We start from the raw sequence: 27939 nt of genomic DNA, 5'->3' as shown, positions 1-27939 counted from the left end.
TGTCTACCTAAGGTGGGAACAAGAAAACTAGCCTGATGAATAGAACAGTACCTCACATCTCAATATTAATGCTGAATGTAAATAACCTAAATGCTCCACTTAAAAGATACAGAATGGCAGAATGAATAAAAATCCACCAACCAAGTATCCGCTGTCTTCAAGAGATTTGCCTGATACATAAGGAGTCACATAAACTTAAGGTAAAGAGGTGGAAGAAGATATTCCATGCAAATGGACACCAGAAGCAAGCAGGAGTAGCTATTCTTGTGTCAGATGAAACAGACTTTAAAGTAATAATAGTTTAAAAAGACAAAGAGGGATATTATATAATGATAAAAGGATTAGCCCAACAGGAAAATTTCACAATCCTAAATATATATGCACCTAACACTGGAGCTCCCAAATTTATAAAACAATTACTATTAGACCTAAGAAATGAGATAGACAGCAACACAATAATAGTGGGGGACTTCAATACTCCACTGACAGCACTAGACGGGTCATCAAGACAGAAAGTCAACAAAGAAACAATGGATTTAAACTGTACCCTAGAACAAATGGACTTAACAGATATTTACAGAACATTCTACCCAACAACTGCAGAATATACATTATTTTCATCAGCACGTGGAACATTCACCAAGACAGACCATATGATAGGCCACAGAACAAGTCTTCATAAGTTTAAGAAAATCAAAATTATATCAAGTACTCTCTCAGACCAAAGTAAAATAAAATTGGATATTAACTCCAAAAGGAACCCTCAAAATTATACAAATACATGGAAATTGGAAAATAAGTTATCTGCTCCTGAATGACCTTTGGGTCAACAATGAAATCAATATGGAAATTAGAAAATTCTTTGAATGAACAATAATAGTGACACATCCTATCAAAACCTCTGAGATACAGCAAAAGCAGTGCTAAGAGGAAAGTTCATAGCAATAAATGCCAACATCAAAAAGTCTGAAAGATCACAAATAGACAATAAGGTCACACCTCAAGAAACTACCGAAACAAGAACAAACCAAACCCAAACCCAGCAAAAGAAAAGAAATAACAAAGATCAGAGCAGAACAAAATAAAATTGAAACAAAAAAATACAAAAGATAAATGAAACAAAAAGCTAGTTCTTTGAAAAGATAAACAAAATCGATAGATCATTAGCAAGATTAACCAAGAAAAGAAAACAAAAGGTCCAAATAAGTGCAATTAGAAATCAAATGGGAGATATTACAACCAATGCCACAGAAATACAAAAGATCATTCAAGGCTACTAGGAACACCTTTGTGCACAAAAACTAAAAAAACCTAGAGGAGATGGATACATTTCTGGAAATATACACCCTCCTAGATTAAACCAGGAGGAAATAGAACAGACCAATGACAAGTAGCAATATTGAAACAGTAATTAAAAAAATTGCTAACAAAAAAAAGTCCAGGAGCAGATGGATTAACACTGAATTCTATCAGACATTTAGAGAAGAATTGGTACCAATCCTACTGAAATTATTTCAAAAGATAAAGAGGGAATCCTCCCTAAATCATTCTATGAAGCCGTATTACTCTAATACCAAAACCAAGAAAGGACCTAACAAAAAAAGAAAACTACAGACCAATATCCCTGATGAACAAAGATGCAAAAATCCTCAACAAAATACTAGCTAACCAATCCAACAGCATATCAAAAAGACAATATACCATGATTAAGTGGGTTTCATACCACGGATGCAGGGTTACTTTAAAATATGCAAGTCAATAAATGTGATGCCTAAACAGAATTGAAAACAAAAATCGGCCAGGCACGGTGGCTCACGCCTATAATCCCAGCACTTTGAGAGGCCAAGGTGGGTGGATCACCTGAGGTCAGGAGTTTGAGACCAGCCCAGCCAACAGAACCCCGTCTCTACTAATAATACAAAAATTAGTCAGGTATGGTGGCACACGCCTGTAATCCCAGCTACTTGGGAAGCTGAGGCGGGAGAGTCGCTGGAACCCAGGAGGTTGAGGTTGCAGTAGGCTGAGATTGCACCACTGCATTACAGCCTGGGCAACAAGAGTGAAACTCCATCAGAAAGAAAGAGAGAAAGAGAGGGAAGGAAGGGAAGGAGAAGAGGAAGGAAGGAAGGAAGGAAGGAAGGAAGGAAGGAAGGAAGGAAGGAAGGAAGGAAGGAAGGAAGGAAGGAAGGAAGGAGAGCAAAGAAGAAGGAAGAAGGAGGAGGAGGAGCAGGAGGAGGAAGAAGAAGAAGGAGGAGGAGGAGGAGGAGAAGAAGAGGAGGAGGAAGAAGAAGAAAAGAAAAAAAAGAAAACAAAAATCATATGACCATCTCAATAGACAGACCAACAGTTGACAAAATTTAGCATCCCTTTATGATTAAAACCCTCAGTGTGATGGTTATTGACTTTTAGTGTTACTCCATTGTAGTCAGAGAAGATGCTTGGTATATTTTCAATTTTTTGTGAATGTTTTAAGACTTGTTTTTGTGACCTAACATATGGTCTGTCCTTGAGAATAATCCATATGTTGGTGAGAAGAATGTATATTCTGCAGCCATTGGATGAAATGTTCCATAAATATTTCTTAGGTCCATTTGGTCTGTAGTGCAGATTAAGTCTGCATTTAAAAAAAATTGAAATAATACCAAGCATCTTCTCTGACTACAATGGAGTAACACTAAAAGTCAATAATGAGAGGCATTTGGAAACTAGACAAACACATGGAAATTAAACAATATGCTCCTGAATGACCAGTGGTCAGTGAAGAAAGAAAAAAAATTGAAAAAATTTTTGAAACAAATGGTAATGGAAACACAACATACCAAAACCTATGGGTGACAGTGAGAGCAGTACTAAGAGGGAATTTTATGGCTACAAGTGTCTACATTGAAGAAGAAGAAGAAAAACTTCAAATAAATAACCTAACAATGTGTACCTCAACATAATAAAACCCACATATAATAGACTCACAGCTAGTATCATACTTAATGGGGAAACCTGAAAATCTTTCCTCTAAGATCTGGAACACAAAAAGGATGCTCACTACTATACTGAATACTCACTACTATACTGAATACTATACTGTTGAATACTATACTGTTATTCAGTATAGTACTGGAAGTCCTAACTAGAGAGATCAGACAAAAGAAAGAAATAAAGGGCATCTAAATTGTAAATGAAGAAGTCAGATTATCCTTGTTTGCAGATGACATGATCTTATATTTGGAAAAATCTAAAGATTCCACCAAAAAAAAACTGTTGGAACTGATAAAATCATTCATAAAGTTGCAGGATACAAAATCAAAAACAAAAATCAGTATCATTTCTATATGCCAACAGCAAACAATCTGAAAAAGGAATCAATAAAGTAATCCCACTTATAATAGCTACAAATAAAATTAAATACCTAGGAATTAACCAAAGAAGCAAAAGATCTCTACGATGAATACTATAAAACAATGATGCAAGAAATTGAAGAGGACACACAAAAAAAATGGAAAGATAGTCCATGTTCATGGATTGGATGAATCAATATTGTTAAAATATCCATACTACCCAAAGCAATCTACAGAGTCAATGCAATTCCTATCAAAATACAATGACATTCTTCACAGAAATAGGAAATACAATCCTAAAATTTAAATGGAACCACAAAAAACAAAAACAAAAACAGAATAGCCAAAACTATTCTGAGCAAAAAGAACAAAACTGGAGGAATTGCATTACCTGACTTCAAATTATACTACAGAGTCAAGGTAACCAAAACAGCATGGTACTGACATAAAAACAGACACATAGACCAATGGAACAGAAGAAAGAAGCCAAAAACAAATCCATACATCTACAGTGAACTCATTTTCAACATGGATACCAGGAACACACATTGGGGAAAGGATAGAGTATTCAACAAATGTGCTGGGAAAACTGGATATCCATATGCAGAAGAATGAAACGAGACCCCTATCTCTCACCATATACAAAAATCAAAGAAAAATGGATTAAAGATTTAAATCTAAGACTTCAAACTATGAAACTACTGAAAGAAAACACTGTGAAAACTCTCCAGGACATTAGAGTGGGCAAAGATTTCTTGAGTAATACCTCACAAGCACAGGTGAACAAAGTGAAAATGGTCAAATGGGATCACATCAAGTTAAAAAGCTTCTGCACAGCAACGAAAACAATCAACAAAGTAAAGAGACAACACAGAGAATGGGAAAAAATATTTACAAACTACTTATCTGACAAGAGATTAATAACCAGAATATGTAAGGAGCTCAAACAGCTCTAGGAAAAAATCTAACAATCTGATTAATAAATGGATAAAAAATCTCAATAGACATTTCTCAAAAGAAGACATAAAAATGACAAACAGGTATATGAAAAGGTGCTCAACATCCCTGATCGTCAGAGGAATGCAGATCAAAACTACAATGAGATAAATCATTCCATTTAAGATGGCTTTTATCCAAAGACAGGCAATAACAAACGTTGGCAAGGATGTGGAGTAAAGAGAACCCTCGTACACTGTGGGTAGAAATGTAAATTAGTACGACCACGATGGAGGTTCTTCAAAAAACTAAAAATAAAGCTACCATAGGATCCAGCAATATCATTATTAGGTATAAACCCAAAAGAAAGAAAATCAGTATATCAAAGAGACATCTGCACTACCATGTTTATTACAGCACTATCCACAATAGCCAAGACCTGGAAGCGACCTAAGTGTCCATCGACAAATGAATGGATACAGAAAATTCATCCATAAAAAAGAATGAGATCCTGTCATTTGCAAAAATATGGATCGAACTGGAGGTCATTATGTTAAGTGAAACAAGCCAGACATAGAAAGACAAACTTTGGATGTTCTCACTTATTTGTAGGAGCTAAAAATTAAAACAATTGAATTCATGGAGATAGAGAGCCTGAGAAAGGTACTAGCGGAGAGGCAGTGAAGATGGCTAAAGGGGCCAGGCGCAGTGGCTCACGCCTGTAATCCCAGCACTTTGGGAGGCCAAGGAGGGCAGATCGCCTGAGGTCAGGAATTTGAGACCAGCCTGACCAATATGGTGAAACCCCGTCTCTACCAAAAATACAAAAATTATCTAGGTGTGGTGGCGAGTGCCTGTAATCCCAGCTACTTGGGAGGCTGAGGCATGAGAACCACTTCAACCCGGGAGGCAGACGTTGCAAGCAGTTAATCATGTCTGGAGCCGAGATTGCACCACTGCACTCCAGCCTGCACAACAGAGCAAGACTCCGTCTAAAAAATAAATAAGATGGCTAATGGGTACAAAAAGAGTTAGAATAAGTAAAAGCTAGTATTCAATAGCATAACAGGGTGACTATAGTCAATAATAATTTAATTGTACATTTAAAAATAACTAAAAAAGTGTAATTGGATTGTTTCTAACACAAAGGATAAATGCTTGAGGTGACAGACACCCTATTTACCCTGAGGTGATTATTACCCACTGCATGCTTGTATCAACATATTTCATGTATCCCACAAACATATACACCTAGGTACCCACAAAAAATAAAAATTAAAAAAAATAATCAGCAGAGATTTAAAAAAGAACATTGAACAACACAGGGTATTAACAGAAAAATCACACACACACCCATACACATACACACACACACACACACACACACACACACACGAGATTAAGCAAATATGGCAAAGTATATATAATTACTGACTCTAGGAGGAAGGTATATGGGTACTCATTGTATTTAACTTTTAACTTTTATATGTTTGAAAATCTTCATAACAAAGAAACACATTATATACCACTGTCAGGAAATATGCCATAATGGTTCAGTGATTCTATCCAGATGGTAGATTTATGGATGACTGTTATTTTCTTCTTTTACTTTGACACATTTTCTATAATGGACATATATTATTTTTATTATCAACAATTAAAGCCTTATTCTATTGAGCACTAAACAATTATCCTATCACATGTGTCTATTGTAATGTGTCCTTTTTGCTAAACTACTTGATAGTATAATAGATATGACAGAGGCCAGCCACCTTTTCTATCCCTCTTCACATTTCTGAGGTCTCCCTCTTACAGGCACAAGTTTAGGGCAATTTGTGTTTGAACTCTGATGTCAGGAAGCATCTTGGGAAAAGTTTCTAGACAAGTGGTTGCTTTACTAGTTGGGGTACACCCTCCCTAATGTTGTGCCATCAGTTTTAGGGCCATATAAGTGACCCCCTAGATCAGGGAATGGCACCACCATCCAGCTGAGGTTGCTAGATGTCTTTTCCCTTGACAACCACCCCACCACCAATTCCACTTTCCAGATATGCTTAACTGCTTGCAATTCTCCTAAAAGACATGCTCTCTGAGCTCCAGGCCTTTGCACATATGGCACCCTTTGTCTAAATTAATGTTCCACAGCCTTTTTAATGTCATGGTGGACACAGAAAAAAATATTTATATAATACACAGTTGTAAAGTGGAAAGAATGTGGTGTTATTTACAAGGAACTTGCTAAAACATTCGATACAGAAGATATTTAATATTTAAGAAATATCCATATTTAAGATATTTAGATATACTTGATACTTAATGTTATTTTAACAAAAACCTTTAGCTTACTAATTTAAAAATTACTTTTTTCTTTGTAATTTGAAATAATTCCAAACTTACAATAGAGTTGCAACAATAATAGTGCAAATAACATTTTTCCTGAAACAGTAGAGAGTAAATTGCTAACATGATGCCCCAGTACACTAAGACTTTAGTGTATAATTGCAGTGAACAAGGACATTCTCCTACGTAACCACAATATAACCATCACAATTAGGAAATTAACATTGATCCATCACTACCAATGAACCCACAATCTCCATTCAAGTTTTGACAATTGTCCGAATAATGTGAATGGATCTAGTCCAGAATCACGCTCTGCTTTTGGTTGTCATGCCTCTTAAGTCTCCTTGCCTTTGTTGAACCTGACTCTTTTGAAGATTGCAGACTTATAGGTTAGTTACTTTGTATAATGTACCTCAATTTGAATTTGTCTAATATTTCCTCATAATTAGACTAAGATTATATATTTTGATAAGAATGTCACAGAAGTGACAAGGCAACCTATCAGGTAGCACATGATTTCTTTTTGTCCCATTACTGTTAATTTTAATCACTCAATTAAGGCAGTGTCTGCCAGATTTTCCACTCTGAAGTTGCTTTTGTTCCACTTTGTAAGTACTAAATTTGTGTGGAGGTATTTTGAAACTACATAATATCCCTTTCCTTATCAAACTTTCATCCACTAATTTTTAATATTCATTGATGATTCTTGGCTGAATCTACAATCATTTATAAATCCATGATCATTTATAAATGGTGATTTTCCTACTCAAGCATTACATCTACACTTACTAGATCTCTTCTCCCCAATTATTTATTCATTTATTTATATCCATATGGACTTATGAATTCTTGTTTTTATTCCATGGGTTGTAATCTTCTACTCCTATTATTTATTTTGGCACCCAAAGTATGTCAGATTTGGCCACTGAGAATTCATTCAAACTGACTTCTGTGTTCTTTTGACATGTCTCCATAATTCTTTGAGCACGTTTTACTTTCTGGCCTGACAAGATATTTTAGGCTCATCTTGAACTTTCCCTGCTCTATCCTGGAATCAGCAATTTCAAGAAATCTTGGTTCCTTTTAGTGGAGAATGGTACTTAGAAATCAACTATTGGCACTAGATATGGCACACTGCTGTCGGGGTATTGCTGCCCGAAGACAGAGCTGGGGATATATGTATATATACATACCCATGGCACATTATGTATACACAGACATTAATGTATGTAATTCACACATTTACATCTATATTTATTTCTACATCAATCTATTTAACCATGAGTTCACACCAGTACCTCAATTCCAATCCAATACCACAAAGCTTATTCCAGTTTTTTTTCTTTTGCATATTTATAACTCTCTTCTCTGACAGTGGAAAACTTGGCTCCCATTTTCCTCAATATATTTACTTATTGGCTCAGTCTTGCCTATGTATAACCAATTTCCCTTCCTGCTACCACCCCTTCACAAAGATGGCCTGCTTCCCTGCTCAGACTCTCATACACTGCGCTGGCGCATCACTGCTGTCACAGGCCTCTCCTATGTAGATGCCTTCCCCACCTTGCTGTGCCTCAATGCCCCATGCCAGGCCACAACCATCCCTCTGCAGAGATTCTCTCTCCACCCCAATCAAGCTCTGACACATGGTGCCAAGCCAGCAAGTATCTTCCTCACCCCACTTAGGCTCTAACATTTATCACTGAGCTACGAACTCCATCCCAAAATCTAGGTGCCTTCCTCACCTGGTTCAAGCCCCAACACCCCATGCCAGGTTTCTGCTGTTACCACCCTCCTATGTAGAAAACCTCCTCACCTCTCTCAAGTTCCAACCACCACATGGGCTGTTACAACCCTCCCCGTCACAGACCCCTTCCCACTCCACACGGGTTCTGATACCCCATGCCAGGCTGCCCCCAGCACCATCCAATGCATACGTCTATCTTGCTCAGCCCTGCCTAATGGGTTTTTTACTGAATTATTTAGAAAAAAAATGAAAGTAGGAAAGAAAAGAAGGGAAAAGAAAGAAAAGAACAGGTTTCATACTTGCAATGGCCATATACAATTCCTGATCAAAACTTTTTAATGATAGTCTTTTCCATTTTTTATATTCACCATCCACAAGAAGCTTTATTCATAAGTGGTTGAAAACTTAAAACAGTTTTTATAACCATTTTAAAATGAACCACAACTGAAATTTCATTTAAATAATCTAATACCTCTTCCTTTTCTTTCATTGGAAAATGAAAGCATTTCCAATGATGTGATATCTTAAAATTTAAAAGATGACTGGCTGCTATAAGAATTCTGGACTGTAGAATAGAAAGCAGGGTAATCAGTAGGAGTCTACCACAGCAGTTCAAGGAGGCGATAATGATGGCTGGGACTAGGCTGGTAGTAGAAAACAGAAAAAGAAGTGAATGAATTCAAATACACTGGAGGCCGGCGTGGTGGCTCATACTTGTAATCCCACTACTTTGGGAGGCCAAGGCAGGCAGATCACATGAGGTCAGGAGTTTGAGACCAGCCTGGGTGGCAAACATGGCAAAACCCCATCTCTACTAAAAATACAAAAATTAGCCAGGTGTGGTGGCACATGCCTGTAGTCCCAGTTACTCAGGAGGCTAAAGCAGGAATCGCTTGAACCCGGGACATGGAGGTTGCGGTGAGCCAAGATCACACCACTGCACTCCAGCTTGGGCGACAGAGTGAGACTCTGAAAGGCATTAGGGTAGCAGGGTCAAAAGGTATTTTCTGATGGACTTGATATAGGGCATAAGAGAAAGAGTAATCGAGAATAGCTCACAGCCTTCTTGCTTGTGCAACTGGGTATATAGCAACTCCATTTACCAAAATTTGGAAGATGAAGAGGAGGCAGGTCCATGGTTGAAAACCATGAGTTCTGTTTTGGATATGTTAAATCTGAAATCCCTACTAGATGATCTAAGAAGAGTTGTTAAGTAAACAGTTGGATATCAGGGTTAGGATTAAAAATACAAATTTGGAAGTAATTTTCATGTAGTAAAGACATGAGATAATATCACATAGTAAGAGTGTGTAGATAGAAAGATGTTTCCAGACAGAACCCAGGGGCACTCCGACATTTAGAAGTTTGGTGGAAGAAAATAAGAACAAGGAGGAGAAAGAAGAGGAAGATGAGCAGGAAGATGAGGTAAACATACAGATGAGACTCAGACAAAGCAGCAAGTGAGGTAGGAGAAAAACTAGGCGAATGTAACATCTTGGAAGCCAAGGCAAGAAAGTATTTCAGTAATGAGGGAGAGAGGATGGCCAGTAATGAGGGAGAGAGGAAAAAGGCAGACAATAACAAGTATTAGTGAAGATGTGGGGAAACTGGAACACTCATACATTGCTTGGTGAAAATGTAAAAATGGTATTGCCACTTGGGGTTTTTGGTTTTTGGTTTTACTTTTTCCACTTTTATTTTAGGTTCAGGATGTACATGCAGGTTTGTTACATTGGTAAACTGCCTGTCGCTGGGGTACAATGTACAAATAATTTCATCACCCAGGTAGTGAGCATAGTACCGGATAGGTGGTTTTCAACCCTCACTCTCCTTCCACTCTCCCCATTCAAGTAGGCCCCTTCTTTGTGTTCATGTGTACTTAATGTTTAGGTCCCACTTATAAGGAAGAACAAACAGTATTTGGTTTATGTATCTGCCTAATTTGCTTAGGATAATGGCCTCCAGCTGCATCCATGTTGTTGCAAAGGACATGATTTTGTTGTTATTTTACGGCTGCATAGTATTGCATGGTGTATACACACCACATTTTCTTTATCCAGTCCACCACGGATGGGCATCTATGTTGATTCCATGTCTTTGCTATTGTGAATAGTTGTGTAGCCACTGTGGAAAACAGTTCGGTAGTTCCTCAAACATTCAGTTACCATATGACCTAGCAACCTCACTCCCAGATATATAGCCAAGGAAAAGTGAAAACACATGTTCCCACACAAGTATGTATGCAAATGTTCATAGCAGCATTATTTATAATAGCCAAAAAGTGGAAATAACCCAAATGCCTATCAACTAATAAATATGGAATATCATTTGGCAATAAAAGGAATAAAGTATTAATACATGGTACAACATAGGTGAACCTTGAATACATTATGCTAACTGAAAGAAGCTAGTCACAAAAGATCACATATTGTATGATTCCATTTATATGTAATGTCCAAAATAGGGAAATCAATGGAAACGGAAAGTAGATTAATGGTTGCATGGGGTTAGGGGAAGAAAAGGAGGGAGAAATGAGGAGTGATGGTTAATGGGCACAGAGTTCATTTAGGGAGGACAAAAATGTTCTAAAATTAGATTGTAGTGATGGTTGCAAAACCCTGTGAATAAACTAAAAACAATGAACTATACAGTTTAAACAGGTGAATTGTATGGTATGTAAATTATCTCAATAAAGCTGTTTAAAAAAAATAAGGGAGGGATCACCTAGAACAAATACTGCTGAGAGATGAGCTGATTAGAATAGAGACCACTAGATTGGGTAGCATAGAGGTCATTAGTGACCTTGATGAACAAATGTTTAGTGAAGTGATGGAGAAAGGTAATTAGGGTAAGCTAAGAGGGAATGAGAACTGAGGAAGTGGAATCAAACTTTTGTTGTAATTGCAGAGAAATGGGGTACCGGTTACAGAGGCATAAGGAATAAATACAGAGTTTGTTTTTCTAAGATGGGATGAGAATCAATCAATACAGATGGAGAAATTGATAATGCTAGAGAGAAAATGTTTGGTTTTGTTACTTCTCTGTTTTCCCCACTAAATGATAACTTGTGGGGAAACAAACATTATTTAGTGTTTGTTGTCATTTGTCCCCACTTAATTATTAACCTTTTCATGTCAGGGACCATGAATAACCCTGTATGTGATAGGCATTCAATCAATATTTGTAAAATAATCACAAGCTCCTGCATTTAGTCTAGGAAAAATGGAGGGAAAAAGGCAGCTACATAACGTAGAAAAAAAAGGAGGGTAAAATAATAGGGTAGATGGGCACTTGATGGTCACAATATAACCTGGAAAGAAGAAATATTAAATTTGCCAAAGAAACAAGTTTATTATCTCTCTACCTCAAGTTCCCTAAGTTTACCACTAGCCCAAAGTCAAGCTAGCTCTGCACTTCTCCCAGTGGAGGTTCCGAACTCATTAACACAAGGTGGAGCTTTGTATCAGTTTTCCACCATTGCCATAACAAATCATCGCAAAACTGGTAAAGTAAAACAAGATTATTTATTATTTTACAGTTCTGTAGGCCAGAAGTCTGACACAGGCTTCAGTGGGTAAAATTAAAATTTCAGCGGGGCTGCATTTCCTTCTGAAGGCTCTCGGGGGGAATCTGTGTCTTTCTAGAGGCCACCCACCTTCCTTGGTTCATGGTCCGTTTTCTCGAGCTTCGAAGTCAACAGTCGTGAGTCTAGTTCCTTTCATGCTTCAAATTTCTTCTGCTTTCTTCCATGCGTGTCTGTCTCTCTCTCTCTCTCCCTTCTTCCATTCCTCTCTCCCCTTTCCATCCTTCTCTCCCCACCCCTAATCCCCCACTACAACCAGGAGAGAGATTATATGTTTATATTGTCCAGCCGGGGCGACAGAGCGAGACTCTGTCAAAAAAAGAAAGAAAGAAAGAAAAAGAAAGAAAGAAAGAAAGAAAGAAAGAAAGAAAGAAAGAAAGAAAGAAAGAAAGAAAGAAAGAAAGAAAGAAAAGAAAGAAAGAAAGAAAGGGAGGGAGGGAGGGGGGGGGGGGGAAGGGAAGGAGGGAGGGAAGAAAGAAAAGAAAGAAAAGAAATACCAGATGGTAAGGCAGGGCAATGAAGGTAGGAGAAGAGTGAGTAAAGAATAAAGAAAATACCACAGACAGACAATTTCTGTGCCCTAAAACTACTGCTGTGGTTTGAGGGTTTCAAAGTTTGGATTCACAAACACACACAACCATAGGTTGCTTCTCTTCATCAAGTTACATATTTTAAAATAGCTCGAATTTCTATTGGAGACTACAAAATGTGGGAAGGTGAAAGGGGGGTGAGGGTTGAAAAATTACCTGTTAGGTACAATGTTCACTATGCCAGTGATGGGTGCACTAAATGCCTAGGCTTCACCACTATGCTATATGTGCATATTTAAAAATCTGCACTTGTCCCCCCAAATAAATAAATTAATTAAAATAAAAAGCTCAGATTCCCTCTTTTCCTTCCAAATGCAGTGTTCCATTCGTTTGCCACCAGATGGCAGAGAAGAGCAGAGAATAAATTCCTAAATATCAAAAGAAAGACTCTGACACCTGGAGAAGTCCAGCCCTCTGGAAGGAAGGCAAACTTAAATCTTTTAAAATAGAAAAGCATCTTATTTTCAAAGGCTTCCAGAGACATCAATTTCACAATTTTCCCTTAACTTATTATTGGGAAACCTGTTAAAAACGCACATCGGTAAAGCACAGCCTAATGGAGCTCAGAATTGTTCGGCAAATTCATAAATCCAGAAAGAGCTAAGAATCACTTTAGCTCAAAAAGGTACCAAAAAATGGTTTTAAAAGGAAAACTTGCTGCCCTAGTTCCAAGAGGAAACTTAATGGCTGTCCCTCAAGCACCTCAAATTCAACTTGTCCCAAACAGAACTCAGTACCTTCCTTCCACACTTTTTCTTTTTCCTGTTCCCAAATCAGTTAGGAATAGTATCCCCACCTGGTTGCTAAATCCAGGAAATCTAACATCATCCTTGCTGCATCCCTAATTCTCATCTTGTAAAGAATGAGTATTTTATCATCTCTTTTCCTTCATCTATTGGTTTTGAAATAATATACTGTTTTTATTCTTTTAGTAGTTATATTAGGAATCATCACATGCATATTTATCAAAACTGAAATTAATAAACATCTTTATCCTGACCCTAGATGACACGAGGATCATTTAAAATCCATTTATCCCCCTCTTGGATTATACTGTTGTTGTGCTAAGGATTTTAATTTTTTACACCTACCAGGACATTATGGTCACTGTTTTATACAATAGGTCTTTGTTTAGGTTTACCCATATGTTTTCCACTTTCTCTGCTCTTCTTTCCTTCTTAGATCTCAGCTCTTGCCTCTGGGATCACTTCCCTTCTGTCTGAAGTATGCATCCTTTAGAATTCCCTGAAATGAGCTAGAGATGAATTATCTCAGCTTTTGTTTATCTGAAAAATGTCTCTTTTGCCCTCATTCTTGACAGATATTTTTTGTTTAGTGTAAGTTCTAGATTGGCAGCTATTTTGTCAGCCCTTTTAAAATACCAGTCCATGTCACCTGGCGTCTATTTTTGCCGTTAAGCAGCCAAGTGATAATACAACTGTTGCTCTTTTGAAAGTAATCTAATTTTTTCCTCTGGTGTCTCTAATATTTTTCTCTTTGCCTGTTATTTGCTGCAGTTTCTAGAATGTGTCTTGGATAGATTTCTTTTTATTTATCCTACTTGGGGTTATTGGGCTTCTTTAATTCATTTTGAAATATTTGCAACCATTTCATCTTCAAATACTGCCTCTGCCCCATTCTTGCTCTCCTTTCCTTATGTAACTCCAACTAAATGAATGATAAATTCTCTTAGTTTTTCCTTCATATATCTTAATTTATATTCCATAGTTTCCATCCTTTTGTCTCTTTTCAAAGCATTCTGGACAATATCTTCTGAGCTATCCTCTAGTTCTCTAATTCGCCCTTTAGCTCTGCTCAATTTTCTGTCAGATTCTGTACCCTCTCACATACAAATATACTTACCTCCTCCCCAAGGAAAAAAACCTCTAAAGTCCCATAAAGTCACTGACTTGAGCTCTAAATTGAAGATCTAATACCTTAATCTCTACATCAGATCCAGATGAGGTTGATTTCCACCTAGATACCTACAAATTTATAACAAGTTATTTGTTCCACCCACCCTAATACATATACAATATACAATAGTGGAACAGGGTCAGAATAATTCCAATAAACCCTCCCATTTGGAAAAGAGAAGGATGGAAAATGCAATTCTAAAATCTCACTGGGCAGATGATTACAAGGAGTTCCTACTCTGGGGAGGGGGAGTATTTCTTGAATAGCTCTTGGTTTCACTAATACTAATGGACTCCTCAACCCATTGTTCACCATGGCCCTTGGTCTTCTCTCTGGCAGGATGTCATTGCTTTTCAATTATCCTCCTTGGTCGTGCTAAAGAAGGCACTGAAAAATATGCCTTCCTTGAGAACTGAGCAGCTTTCTCTTTATGCTTCCTTCCTGTAGAAATTGGGGGCCAACAGTCATAGACAATTTTAGTCCAGGCTGTGGTATTTTTGAAGTACAGTTCTTTCTCAAAAACGTACTTGACTTTTTATTTATTTTGTTTTAGTCTGCTGCCTGTAGTAATAACCACACCTACAATTCTTTTCAAAACAATTCTCCCTCATTTAAGTTAGTTCAGATACTTAAACCTACCAGGTTTGATGGCATTCTTATTTCCTTTTACTTGACCATTTTGTCAAGCTAAAAGGACTTAATCAACACTACTTTAACTCACCCAGAAGTTTTTAACAATGACTGTATGGTCACATCCTCAAGGGATCCTTGCTTAAGCAGCTAAGCATTTTTATCAGACTTTAATATTCAAAGGCCTCAGTTTTCTCTTTTACCAACTGGAAATGAGAATCATTTGTATCTTCCAAACGTGCAACTACTGAATTTATGTGCTCTCTTAATTTCCTTTCAACTTAAATAATTAAATTCCTTTTCTGCTTGCAAATAAGCCAATTCTTTTTTGAGCTCATCTCTTTATTGCTGTAAATTACCAAATGCAGCCAATAGTAACTAATTCACCCTGCAAGCATTCCGTTTTTCCGGAAAATCTTCCCAAAAGGAAAACTATAGGCCCATTTGGGGTTAAATTTCAACATGTGTTTTGAAGGGGACAATATTCGAACCATAGCACTTGGTTTTTCTTGGAGAAGAAAAACAAGCTAGGAAGACTTAGTCTATGATATCAAGGTTAATAAAATATACTAATTAATATAGTAAGATACTGATGCAAGGGTGGGCAAGAAGACAAGCAGAACAAAACAGCCAGCCAGAAATAGCTGTATACACATTGTTTCAGTCAGTTCAGACGGCTGTAACAAAGTACCACAGGCTTTGGAGGCAGGAAATTTAAAATCAGTGCCAGCTTGGTGGGGCACTCTTCCAGGCGAGGGCCTCTCCTGGTGAGGGCTCTCTTCCAGGTTGCAGTTGCCAGCTTCTCACATGAGGAAAGAAGCTCTCTAGCTCTCGGGCCCCTGCTTTATTTTTTATTATTATTTTTATTTTTTTGTAGAGACAGGATCTTGCTATGTTGCCTAGGCTTGTCTAGAACTCTTGGCTCCAGTGATCCTCCCACCTCAACCTCCCAAAGCACTAAGATTATATAAGCATGAGCCACCATGCCCAGCTTTGGCCTCTTCTTATAAGGGCACTAATCCCATTATTTCATGAGGGCTTCACGCCCATGACCTAATTACTTTCCAAAGGCCCCACCTCCAAATACCATCGCACTGGGAATAGGGTTCCAACACAGGAGTTTTGAGGGAACACAAACATCAGTCCATTGCACATATACAGATGCTTGATAAATGATGGAGATGGCATGGTGAAGCAATAGGGCCAAGGACTGTCTTTTCGATAAATGGTAGTAGGACAATCAAATATCTGTGAGAACGAAATGAAGTTATATTTCTAGCTGGTACTAAACCAAAAAGTCAACTTCAAATAGATTATAAACCTAAATGTAAGAATAAAAACTGAAAAGCTTTTAGAGGATTATATAGGAGAAAATCTCATGATCTCAGGATAAAGAAGAATTTCCTAAGAAGCAGAAAAGCACTACATTAATGTTTGTTGAAGATGATGAACTGAGTTATAAAATGTCATTGAAGTAAAAGGTTAGCGGTGCACACCCAAATGAAATGAAATTCCACAAAATAGAAAAGAAGTCATCAAAATAGCAAGAGACAGCCAGAAATAAAGAAAATTAGTGTCATTTACAGTAGTTGTCTCTATAAAGCTGTCGTGAACACTGCACTAGCAAATACTGAAGCACTGATCTTAGGGGAAATATAGGGCTAAGTTCCTGGTAAGCCTCTGGTCACAACATGTTCATCAACCAATCAATATATAACTTGTTTTATAAGTGTTTCTGCTTAATGATACTTTACTTAATATACTCATGGCAACAGCACTGTAACTCATGACTGAACACATGCTTTCTCCATAAGACACATCACAGCCTTCAACCATTTAAGAACACTAGAAAGCACTTCAGTACTACACTTGGGGGCCACTTAAACAGTGAAATCACCAACAAAAAGCAAAAAGAGGTTAAAAAAACAAAACAAACCAAAAAAAAAAAAAACAGCGCTAAATCAACCACAGAAAGACAACTGTTTATAGTATGAGAACTGAAGTAAGAAGACAATGTTGCCTTGTTCAACCTCAACTGGGAATGGGTCATCAGGTGACTCAAATTTTGAACCATTATGCACATGTCCACAAATGACCATGCAAGTCCTGAGTATTGATTTTGGAGTTACAAATAAATTTTAGTGAGTAGGTAAATTCGTAAACACAGAATCCTTGAATGAGGCTCAACTGAATATATATACAGTAGTCCCCCTCCCCCAGGATTTTGCTTTCCATGATTTCAGTTACCTGGGATCAACCATGGTACAAAAATGTTAAACAGAAAATCTAAGAAATACACAATTCGTAAATTTTAAATTGTCATTCCAAGTAGCATAATGAAATTTCTCACCATCCTGCTCCATCCTGCCTAGGGCATGAATCACCTCTTTGTCCAGTATATCCATGCTGCATATGCGACCCATCCATTACTGTCCAGAAAAAAACACTATGTACATAGGGTTCAGCACTATCCACAATTTCAGGCATCCCCTGGGGATTCTGGAACGTATCCCTCAAGGATAAGGGAGGACTACTGTATTCAGTCCTGTGAGGCCTGGACTGTGAGAGAACATACATTTTCAGTTAAGTCAGCAAAGGAATCAGGGTCGTCAGAAAAGCAACATGTGATGCTCTGAACAAAATGGGCAAGATGGTACTGGAGGGGCACAGTGCCTGAATGGGCTTACATTTTGAGGAAAAACCAAAGATGACAGGATGAAAGAACTCTGTACAATTAACTGACTCCAAAATTCCAAATGAAATCCTAGTAAAAGTTATTTCAATGGTTTTTATGCTCTGACATATTTGTCTGCCATGGCATCATAGCATACTGATTAGGTCTGGATATGAAGATGTGTCAGGCACGCTCAAACATCAGTGTACCCCAGACTGTTACTTCCTTAAGAAATGAGTGTGGGCTAATATTTAACAGTGTCCCCCAGACTGTTACTTCCTAGAAATGACCACGAAAGTCATTGTTTATAATGCGGTATTTCAAATGGGACTGGAGAACTAGAAACAATCTATGTCCATCAGCAAGAAACCTGTTAAACTATGTTCTGTCCAAAAAAAATAGATTTTTATTATAAAAGCAGTAGCATTTTTGAAATATTTTCTAATTTATGTAGCCAATTCCCACCCCTACCTCTACCTTACCCCTTTAAACTTAACCAGCCATCATCAAAGAGTGTTAAGAGAAGGTGGGATCCTATAATAACATAGATATAAAAGTAAGCACTGTCAAAAATAAAATATTTATTTTAGCTGCCATTTAACAATCAAGCTACAGAGTTCTTCCTGTAGAGTGAAGAAGATATCCTGCCTTCTATTAAAACTTCTCTCTAAAACTAACGTTGGGAAGGCCTTAATAGATGTGGGGAAGGCGAGAGATATGACAGAAAACTGGAGAGGCAGATATCATATAAGACTTCATAAGGAATAGTAGATAATTTGGATTTTACCACAACTGCAATTAGATACTGTCAACAAGCTTTAGACGAAGAAAAAGCAACATGATCTCATTTATATTTTTTTTCAAAATCTACTCTGATGCAGTGTGGAGAAATGATTGGAAGGAGGTAAAAGAAAATGTAGAGAGACAAGTAACTACACACTATTGCTTTAGTCCAGGTGAGAAATGATGGTGGCTTAAACTAGGATGACTAGAATGGCAATGGAGTTTGAAAAAGGATGAATTAAAGACACATTTTAAAGCAGATAATCCTTTAAAATGCTAAAATTGAGGTATTACAGTGACAATATTAAGATTATTTTTCCCCTCATGGTATTTCCCAAGTTTTTGTTAAACAATGGTACTTACATCTAAAATTTTTAAAACATCACTTACTTTAAAATAATTGAACTCTAAAGCAAACAAATAAGATACTTGTAAGCAAATCCAGGCCTAATATTTGCAAGGTCCACAGCCAGAGTATAAATGAAAGCCCATAGTATATCTCTAAAAATGTAAAAATTATAAAACAATCTGTTAAATAAAATGTTTAATTCATGTGTCTTGATGAAAATTTTAAAATACGAATAAAAGTATGATTTTTTTTTTTTTTTGAGACAGAGTCTCACTGTCACCCAGGCTGGAGTGCAGTCGTGCAATTATGGCTCACTGTGGCCTTGACCTCCTGGGCTAAAGGGATCCTCCCACCTCAGCCTCCTGAGTAGCTGGGACCAGAGGTACATGCCAATCATACCTGGTTAAGTTGTTGTGGTTGGTGTTTGTTTGTTTTTTGTAGAGACAGAATTTTGTTATGCTGCCCATGCTTGAACTCCTGGCCTCAAGCAATCCTCCTACCTTGACCTCCCAAAGTGCTGGGATTATAGGTGTGAGCCATCATGCCTAACCTAAAGTTATGATTTTTGTATAACTAAAAGTTGACAGAATATCAAAGACAACTGAATTTAAGCATTATTGCACATGTCTGGATATAATGTTGATGAGCCAGCAGTGTCTAGATAAAAAATAAGATGAAGACATATATAATTTTTAAATTACAATATAGTCCATACAATTTATCTTTCTACCTTAATTTTATCAAATCACTAATCAGGTTATTAACAACCTTTTCTCAAAATTTGTATCATATTGCCAGTAAGTATCCAAAGGATTAAAAATAAATTCAATTTATTTAGACCATAAAAAATGTTTAATAATAACATATTGGGTACTTAAAAATTGCCAAGACAATAGATTTTAAAAGTTCTCATCACAAAAATATGGTAAGGATGTAAGGTGATGGATATGTTAATTAGCTTGATTTAATCATTCCACATGTATACATATATCAAAACGTCATGTGTACACTATAAATACATATAATTTTCATGTCAATTAAAAAATAAACATTGACATAAGAAAAAAGTGTATAAAATTTAAAGATCACCAAAATTTATATTAAATGTAAAAAATTAAAAATTAAAAGTTTCATATTGGTTTTCAAATGTTATCTTCTTTTTTCTATTTTGAGACAGAGTCTCACTCTGTCATCCAGGCTGCAGTGCAGTGGTGCAATCTCAGCTCACAGCAACCTCTGCCTCCCAGGTTCAAGCAATTCTCATGCGTCAGCCTCCCAAGTAGCTGGGACTACAGGTGGTGCCACCACACACCAGCTAAATACAAAAATTTGTATTTTTTGTAGAGACGAGGTTTCACCACGTTGGCCAGGCTGGTCTTGAACTCCTGGGCTCCGCCTTGGCCTTCTTTTTTTTGAGAAAACATTGATGTAATTTTCTTTTTTTCCTTTTTGAGTTCCAACCCCAAAAATATTCCAGGAAAAGATAGGGGGAGGCTGGGCTGGTTCTTCTTCAATGGGCTTTTGCCGTCAAGGAAAACAGTGGACTTGCCCCACATCCAGGCTACCCCCAGCCCACTTCTCCCCTGCTTAGCCCAGGGGGGTGGGAAGAGGAGGTGCAGGGCAGGGAGACAGTAGAGGTGGCAGGGGTAGCCGGGAGGGAGGGGCCAGGGCAGTGATGCTTTTGGGTAAGAAGTTGGGCTGAGGCTGGGGGTACTGGGGAAGAGCTGCCCATCTGCAGTTACCATTGCTCAGTGACAGAGCCTCAAAGCTTGGCCAGAGCTAAAGGTACCACATGGGTATGTGTGAAGCAGGCTAAGCGGGATGGCTGCAGCCAAGGAGCTGGGGGAGGGCAGGGCTGTTGATCTGCCAAGGTCGTCTGTAGCATGTCATGCCAGCCTGGGAGGCCCCTCTGTTGCTGCCCTGATATGCTTTTCTTCCTGCAGCTGGCTGTCTGTGAATTCCCTCTTATGCTCCTGCGCTTTCTTCATAAACCAGTTGGCATCTCCACGGTAGTACCCATCATTCTTGGTCACTGCCAAGCTGCCCAAAGCCATCAGGGTCCTCTGAACTGCTGCCATGTCTTTGCCTTCAAAGAGGTCAACAGTCTGGAACATGTCAGTCTTGGTGACCCCATAGTCCTCAGCTGCCTTCAGGAACTAAGCCACCTGCCCCATCTGCTTGAAGACCATGGAGGGCAGGTTCTCGGGCAGGTTCACTGGCATGGAGCCATCAGGGTACAGGCTGTTTACCAGCTTGCTCAGAATCACACCATTTTTTATTATTATTATTATACTTTAAGTTCTAGGGTACATGTGCATAACATGCAGGTTTGTTGCATATGTATACATGTGCCATGTTGGTGTGCTGTACCTATTAAATCATCATTTACATTAGGTATATCTCCTAATGCTATCCCTCTCCCCTCCCCCTCCCCACAATAGGACTCGGTGTGTGATGTTCCCCTTCCTGTGTCCAAGTGATCTCATTGTTCAATTCCCACCTGTGAGAGAGAACATGCGGTATTTGGTTTTCTGTTCTTGTGATAGCTTGCTGAGAATGATGGTTTCCAGCTTCATCCATGTCCCTACAAAGGACACGAACTCATCCTTTTTCATGGCTGCATAGTATTCCATGGTGTATATGTGCCACATTTTCTTAATCCATTCTGTCACTGATGGACATTTGGGTTGATTCCAAGTCTTTGCTATTGTGAATAGTGCTACAGTAAACATACGTGTGCATGTGTCTTTATAGCAGCATGACTTATAATCCTTTGGGTATATCCCCAGAAATGGGACGGCTGGGTCAAATGGTATTTCTAGTTCTAGATCCCTGAGGAATCGCCACACTGTTTTCCACAATGGTTGAACTAGTTTACAGTCCCACCAACAGCGTAAAAGTGTTCCTATTTCTCCACATCCTCTCCAGCACCTGTTGTTTCCTGATTTTTTAATGATTGCCATTCTAACTGGTGTGAGATGGTATCTCATTGCAGTTTTGATTTGCATTTCTCTGATGGCAAGTGATGATGAGCATTTTTTCATGTGTCTGTTGGCTGTATGAATGTCTTCTTTTGAGAAGTGACTGTTCATATCCTTTGCCCACTTTTCGATGGGGTTGTTTGTTTTTTTCTTATAAATTTGTTTGAGTTCTTTGTAGGTTCTGGATATTAGCCCTTTGTCAGATGAGTAGATTGCAAACATTTTCTCCCATTCTGTAGGTTGCCTGTTCACTCTGATGGTAGTTTCTTTTGCTGAATCACACCATTCTTTAGCCAGAGCTGGAAGCCCAGGCGCCCACGGTCTGGGCAGCCCACATCAGGGCCATACTGCACTATGATCCACTCCACCAGCCGTTCCTCCAGTCCCTCGTCGTACTTCTTCTCAATTCTGGACTGAGCTTCGCAGCTCATGCCATAGGAAGGACCCTTATTGGCCATGTCTGGGGAGAGAGGGCTTCCTCGGGCCTCGGGAAGGAGTGAAGACTTTGTCTGGGCTTGGACAGACCTTTTTTTTTTTTTTTTTTTTTAAGAGATGGGGTCTCACTATGTTACCCAAGTTGGACTTAAAACTCCTGGGCTCAAGTGATCCTTTCACCTTAGCCTCCCGAGTAGCTAGGACTACAGATATGTGCCACTGTGCCCAGCTATCATATGTTATCTTTTTTCTAAAATATTCAAAATTATCTATAAAAACTCAAAGACAAAATACAAATTATAATTAACAATTACCAAATGTTAAGTAAATTTATTATAATAAAGTTTAAACTTTAATGTGATTTTTTAAAAAGCTAAGTCCTATTATGTATTTTTACGAATACAGAACTACTCACAATTCTAGAGTTCAAGGCTCATCTACGGCCAATGTCCACAATATCAGCACCTTCACACATAAAATTTAAGAGTAATATGAATTGTTTAACATTGCAAAATATTCTTCAACTGCCATGAGCCACTGTTACAAATATCATCCTAATTTATATCTCCAGAACCACATACTGGAATACAAAGAGAAACAAGAAAATGGATGCTCAGCAGCCCTGCGAAATATTACTTCAATGTGCAAGAATCTACTGCGTTTGTGCTAATTTGTCTTTTCCCTCACCTAAGAACTTACGTCACTCAAATCCTCCCCATACTCCAAAGCAGTGTCCATAACCAGCATCAACAGCCCATAACCTTCATGACATTCACACAGAATCACTTTTTGCTTCAATGGCACACGGCAAGAGATGGAGGAAAGTGTTATCTGGAGCCTGAATGGTGTTAGGTCACTACAGTGGACATTTGGATTACAAATTGTACTATGCCACTTAGTGCTGGATCTTAAATGACACTTATATTTTGAACATTTGTGATATATGCGTCCTTTAAGTAAGATCCAAAGCAGGGGCCCCTGTTGCCCAGGTCTTAAGGTGATACTCTAAACTTTAGTGAATATTTCACCCAGGATCTACTGAAATCTAAGAAAAAAAAAAAAATTCGAGCAGACTGATAACAGCTTTTCTTTTTAAAATGTATATAATGAGAGAGCTGTTAACAAAGTCAGAAGAGTTCTTGACAGAAGTAAAGATGGCTGTAGTGGGGGAGAAAAGAAAACAGGAAACCTTTCTCTACCAAGTTTCTGCAATAATTGACTAATTATAACATGGATGACTGGGAGTTTAGAACCTACTACTTGTATTTTTCAATCTTAACTTTCCCTAATATGGTAAAAACCTGGGTTCAGAAAATCATCTCGTGTCTTAATTCAAGCTTATAAAGGTATATCAGATTAAAGGCAATAAAACATATTTTATAACTAAAAATAAAACACAATATAATGAGAGAGCAGAAATCAATGTTACAAAGGCTCTGGAGAGGTAAGAAAAGTCAGATACTCAGTTCTTTCTTTGGATATTTTTATCAACCAAACTGCCTGCTGTATAAGATTACTGGCCTATAAATTAACTTTTGCAATTAAAGCAGAGAATTTTAACTTGAGGCAAACAAAACCCTATTGTTCACTAAGTTTTATCACCAACGATTACAGGACAGAGAGAACTATATCCAACACTGTATGCTTTAAAAGAAACAAAACTTGTTTTTCAATTATGGAAGTAATATATGTTCATTATAAAAAACTTTAAAAACTACAAAAATATAAAATGGTATAAACTATGAAAGTCACCCATAATCCTAACCCTAAACTATTAACATTGTTATATTTCCCTTATTGTGTATGCTGCCTTGCCTATTTGAGATCATACTGTGAACCATGATTTTAAACCATTCATTTTTCATTTAACTTTACATCATAAACATTTCTTATATTATTTTATTATTCCTAAATATCATTTGCAAAGGCTGCATAAGTCATATGCAGACTTATACTCTAATTTGCTTAACCATTCCCCTAATGTTGGAGGTTTAGGTTGATCTTTGGTTTCTTACTACTCTAATAACATTGTGATGAATATCTTTATTTATAAATCTTTATCTGCATTTCCTAATATTTCCTTAGGGTAGAACTAGACTATGGAAACCAAGAAAATACGTATTTTTTAAATACCTTGAATGTTTGTCACCAGTTTTTTCTAATAAGGTATTCTACATTATATGTCCACCAATAATGTATAAAGTGCCCTTTTCACCCTCCATTATCAGTGTATCAGGTATTCATGACTTTTTTCCAGTATTTGATAATCTGATAAATGAAAATAATTCATTGCTGTTTTGTTTTCTATTTCTCTACTAGTGAAACAGAACCTTTTTTTGCAAATATTTGTTAGTCTTTATTTGCTCTTCTGTTAATTGTCCATACATACTAATAGATACTAATATCTATTTTCTTGGTGATTCATATATATGCTTCATAAAGAAAAATATTGTCTTTTGCATCATATTTATTGTGATTACTTCCATTTTTGTGTCTTAACTTACATATTGAGTTTTTCAAGAAAGTTAAAAAATTTTTAAATAGGCATCTCAAGTTTTCCCCTTATATTTTCTTCTTTTGATTTTAAGCTTATTCATTCATTCATTCAACAAATATTCACCAAAGACTTGCTATGTGCCAGAAACTATGCAGTAACACTAAAGACACAACAGTAGATAAGACATATTTCTTGCCTTCAAAGAGTTTCTATTTGGCCAGGCAAGGTGGCTCACACCTGCAATGCCAGTGCCTCAGGAGACCAGTTCGGGAGGACTGCTGGAGACCAAGAGTTTGAGACCAGCCTGGCCAACATGGCAAGAACCTCCCTCCATAAATAAAAAATTTAAAATTAAATAGGCAAGGTGGTGCATGCCAGTAGTCCCAGCTACTCAGGAGGCTGAGGCAGGAGGATCGCTTGACCCCAAAAGTGCAGTGGCATGATCTTGGCTCACTGCAACCTCCGCCTCCTGGGTTCAAGTGATTCTCCTGCCTCAGCCTCTCGAGTAGCTGGTAGTATAGGCACATACTACCATACGTGGCTAATATTTGCAATTTTTAGTAGAGACGAAGTTTCACCATGTTGGTCAAGTTGGTCTCAAACTTGGGACCTCAGGTGATCTGCCCTCCTCAGCCTCCCAAAGTGCTAGGATTACAGGCATCAGCCACCTATTTTCTATATTTTCTTGTATTGTCTACTAAAATATTTTTGAGTCTGTCTTCTCAAATTCTTTTGCCTGGAATTTATTGTAGTATATACTACAAAACTAAATTAATATTTTTTCTAAGCAGCTAGTTAACTATTCTGGCAATATTTACTTAATAATTCATTCCTTCCCCAGAAATCCTTACTGCTGGCGGGGAATGGTGGCTCACGCCTGTAATCCCAGCATTTTGAGAGGCCGAGGCGGGCAGATCACTTGAGGCCAGGAGTTCGAGACCAGCCTGGGCAGCATGACAAAACCCCATCTCTACAAAAAATACAAAAATTAGCTGGGTATGGTAGCACATACCTGTAGTCCCAGCTACTCGGGAGGCTGAGGCAGGAGAACTGCTTGAACCCGGGAGACGGAGGTTGCAGTGAGCCAAGATCATGCTATTGCACTCCAGCCTGAGTGACAGAGTGAGACCCAATCTCAAAAAAAAAAAAAAAAAAAAAAGCAATCCTCACTGCTTTCATATATTAACATGTTATATATACCAGGGTCTATTTCTGTCTATTCCATTCCTTGATCTGTCTGCTAATTCTTGGCCGAGCATTACATTGATTTAATTATTCACACTTTATAATATTTTAAAATATTTGGTGTTGTTAGTCATGCTTTTCATTTTAATTATTCCATTTTTCAAAGCTATTTGCACTTACGAATCTTTTATAGGTAATTTTTTATAACCCCTCTTGGGATTTTCATTGGAATTGAATTATAAATACAATTTAACTTGGGAAGAAACAAAACCTTTATAATATTCAGTCTTTCCATCTAAACATTCCTTTTTTCCATTTCATCTTTCTTGAAGGCATTAATGTATTCCTGGTGATTCCAGAGAAATCAGAAGTATTAATTAGTAGGCTTCCATTTATATATATACCGTAGTTCCTAAGCACACCCAACCTTGATGACAAAGCAGTGTCTTTGAAAAGGAAAACAAATAAATGGACATTGTGTTAGCCCCTCATCATTTGTTTACACCAGATTATAACAACTTTCTATGTGTACCTAGGTGAGCAAAAATGTTAACAAGAGTGGACCTTCCATCTCAGAACACAGATTTACACCAAACATCCCCTTACAAGTTTTTTAAAAAACGACTCTGGTTTTGTCATTTCTTAATTTTCCACTCATTACAGACTTTCTTTGGAATAATAAACAATAAATTCTGTTATTAACTCAAATTACATGTTTCTACTAAGGGAAATTCTAAACAATAACAACAACAGTAACAACTACTAACTATTGAATATCTACTATGTTCTATCATTAATCTTCAAAATAATCCTGCAGGATAGGTGGCTATATTCACCTCACAGGAAAGGAATCAAAAGCTTAGAAAGCAGAGGAGCAAATCCTTTCCTGCTCTGCGTTCAGCCACCCCCGCAATGCTTTAGGCTCCTTTTTTTTATTTGTAACACTTTGGGAAGTTATTAAAGGAAGATCTATTACTTCCTCCTTTTGGGGCAGAACTGGATGGCAAAAAATAAAATTAAATTAAAATTAAAAAGGTTAGAGAGAAGCTCAAGATCACCCAGCTAGGTAATGCTGAAGAATCCAAATTCAGACCTAGCTCTCTCCCACTCAAGCTGACTCTCAAAATCTTCATCATCATCACAAATAACTAAAATGATCTCTTAACATCCACCAAATCTGTGGCACCACTAGCTTTTGCCAATATTCTATGTACGGAAAATGTACTTTTCAATAGCCCTACAATCTTCCAAAGTTTGCTGCTCTCTGTATTTTAAATACAAACAGGTAAATAAGTAATGGGACACTGCTAAAAGCTGACTGGGGAAAGAAATACAAGCCACTAAACTGCTTTGACAGTATCTGCTCTTCAAGTTCTTACAGAGGAGGAGATTGGCTTCACGTCCGTAGTACACATCCTGCTCCTACTCTGCCTGCAAGTCCACACAGCCAGTGACCCGGCAGGATTCTATAAAACACAGATACACAATGTCAATGTTGTTGACTACCTGGAAATTTTGACTTTCTTTTGGGTAGTTGGATGTATTTGGGTAGGGAAACAGAATTGAATCACATGGCTTGGTACTAAAATGTGGGGCTCTATCACTGAGTCCTTGGCTTAGGAACTGTAATATTTGAAAATGTTGTGTGCTCATCCACTAGACCATGCCACAAATATTTTCAACTACACTCAATTTTCTACAACCTTGTTTTCAAAAGTCTTCAAACACTCATTATAAGAAAATATTTCTTATATTTAATATAAATCTTACTTTTTGAGTCTTTTATAATGATGAGAAATAGGCCCCTTACAATAATAATTTTTCAAATACAGGAAAAGCGCTTTTTAGTCCCCACTTTCATCTATAGTCTATAAGCAGCTCAGCTGCTGTCAGCTCCGAAGTAGTTGATAAAAATCTTATATTTATAATACATACTTGCCCAGAAACTTGGGGTTAA

The 27939-nt window shown here is 37.5% G+C and overlaps 1 pseudogene across 1 annotated transcript; it reads right to left on the bottom strand.

The window, feature by feature from the left end:
- Positions 1-20376: 20376 nt before the first annotated feature.
- On the bottom strand, positions 20377-22532 carry LOC126957561 (transgelin-like; annotated as a pseudogene). Its single transcript, XR_007726820.1, has 2 exons — positions 22158-22532; positions 20377-21162 (listed from the first exon to the last, which is right to left on the bottom strand). The product of XR_007726820.1 is annotated as a transgelin-like (transcript).
- Between the last annotated feature and the right edge of the window lie 5407 nt (positions 22533-27939).

The sequence above is a fragment of the Macaca thibetana genome, chromosome 6 (genome assembly GCF_024542745.1).
Source record: "Macaca thibetana thibetana isolate TM-01 chromosome 6, ASM2454274v1, whole genome shotgun sequence".
In the NCBI taxonomy this organism is placed as follows: Eukaryota; Metazoa; Chordata; class Mammalia; order Primates; family Cercopithecidae; genus Macaca; species Macaca thibetana.
This window is presented reverse-complemented; position numbering and strand designations above follow the sequence as displayed.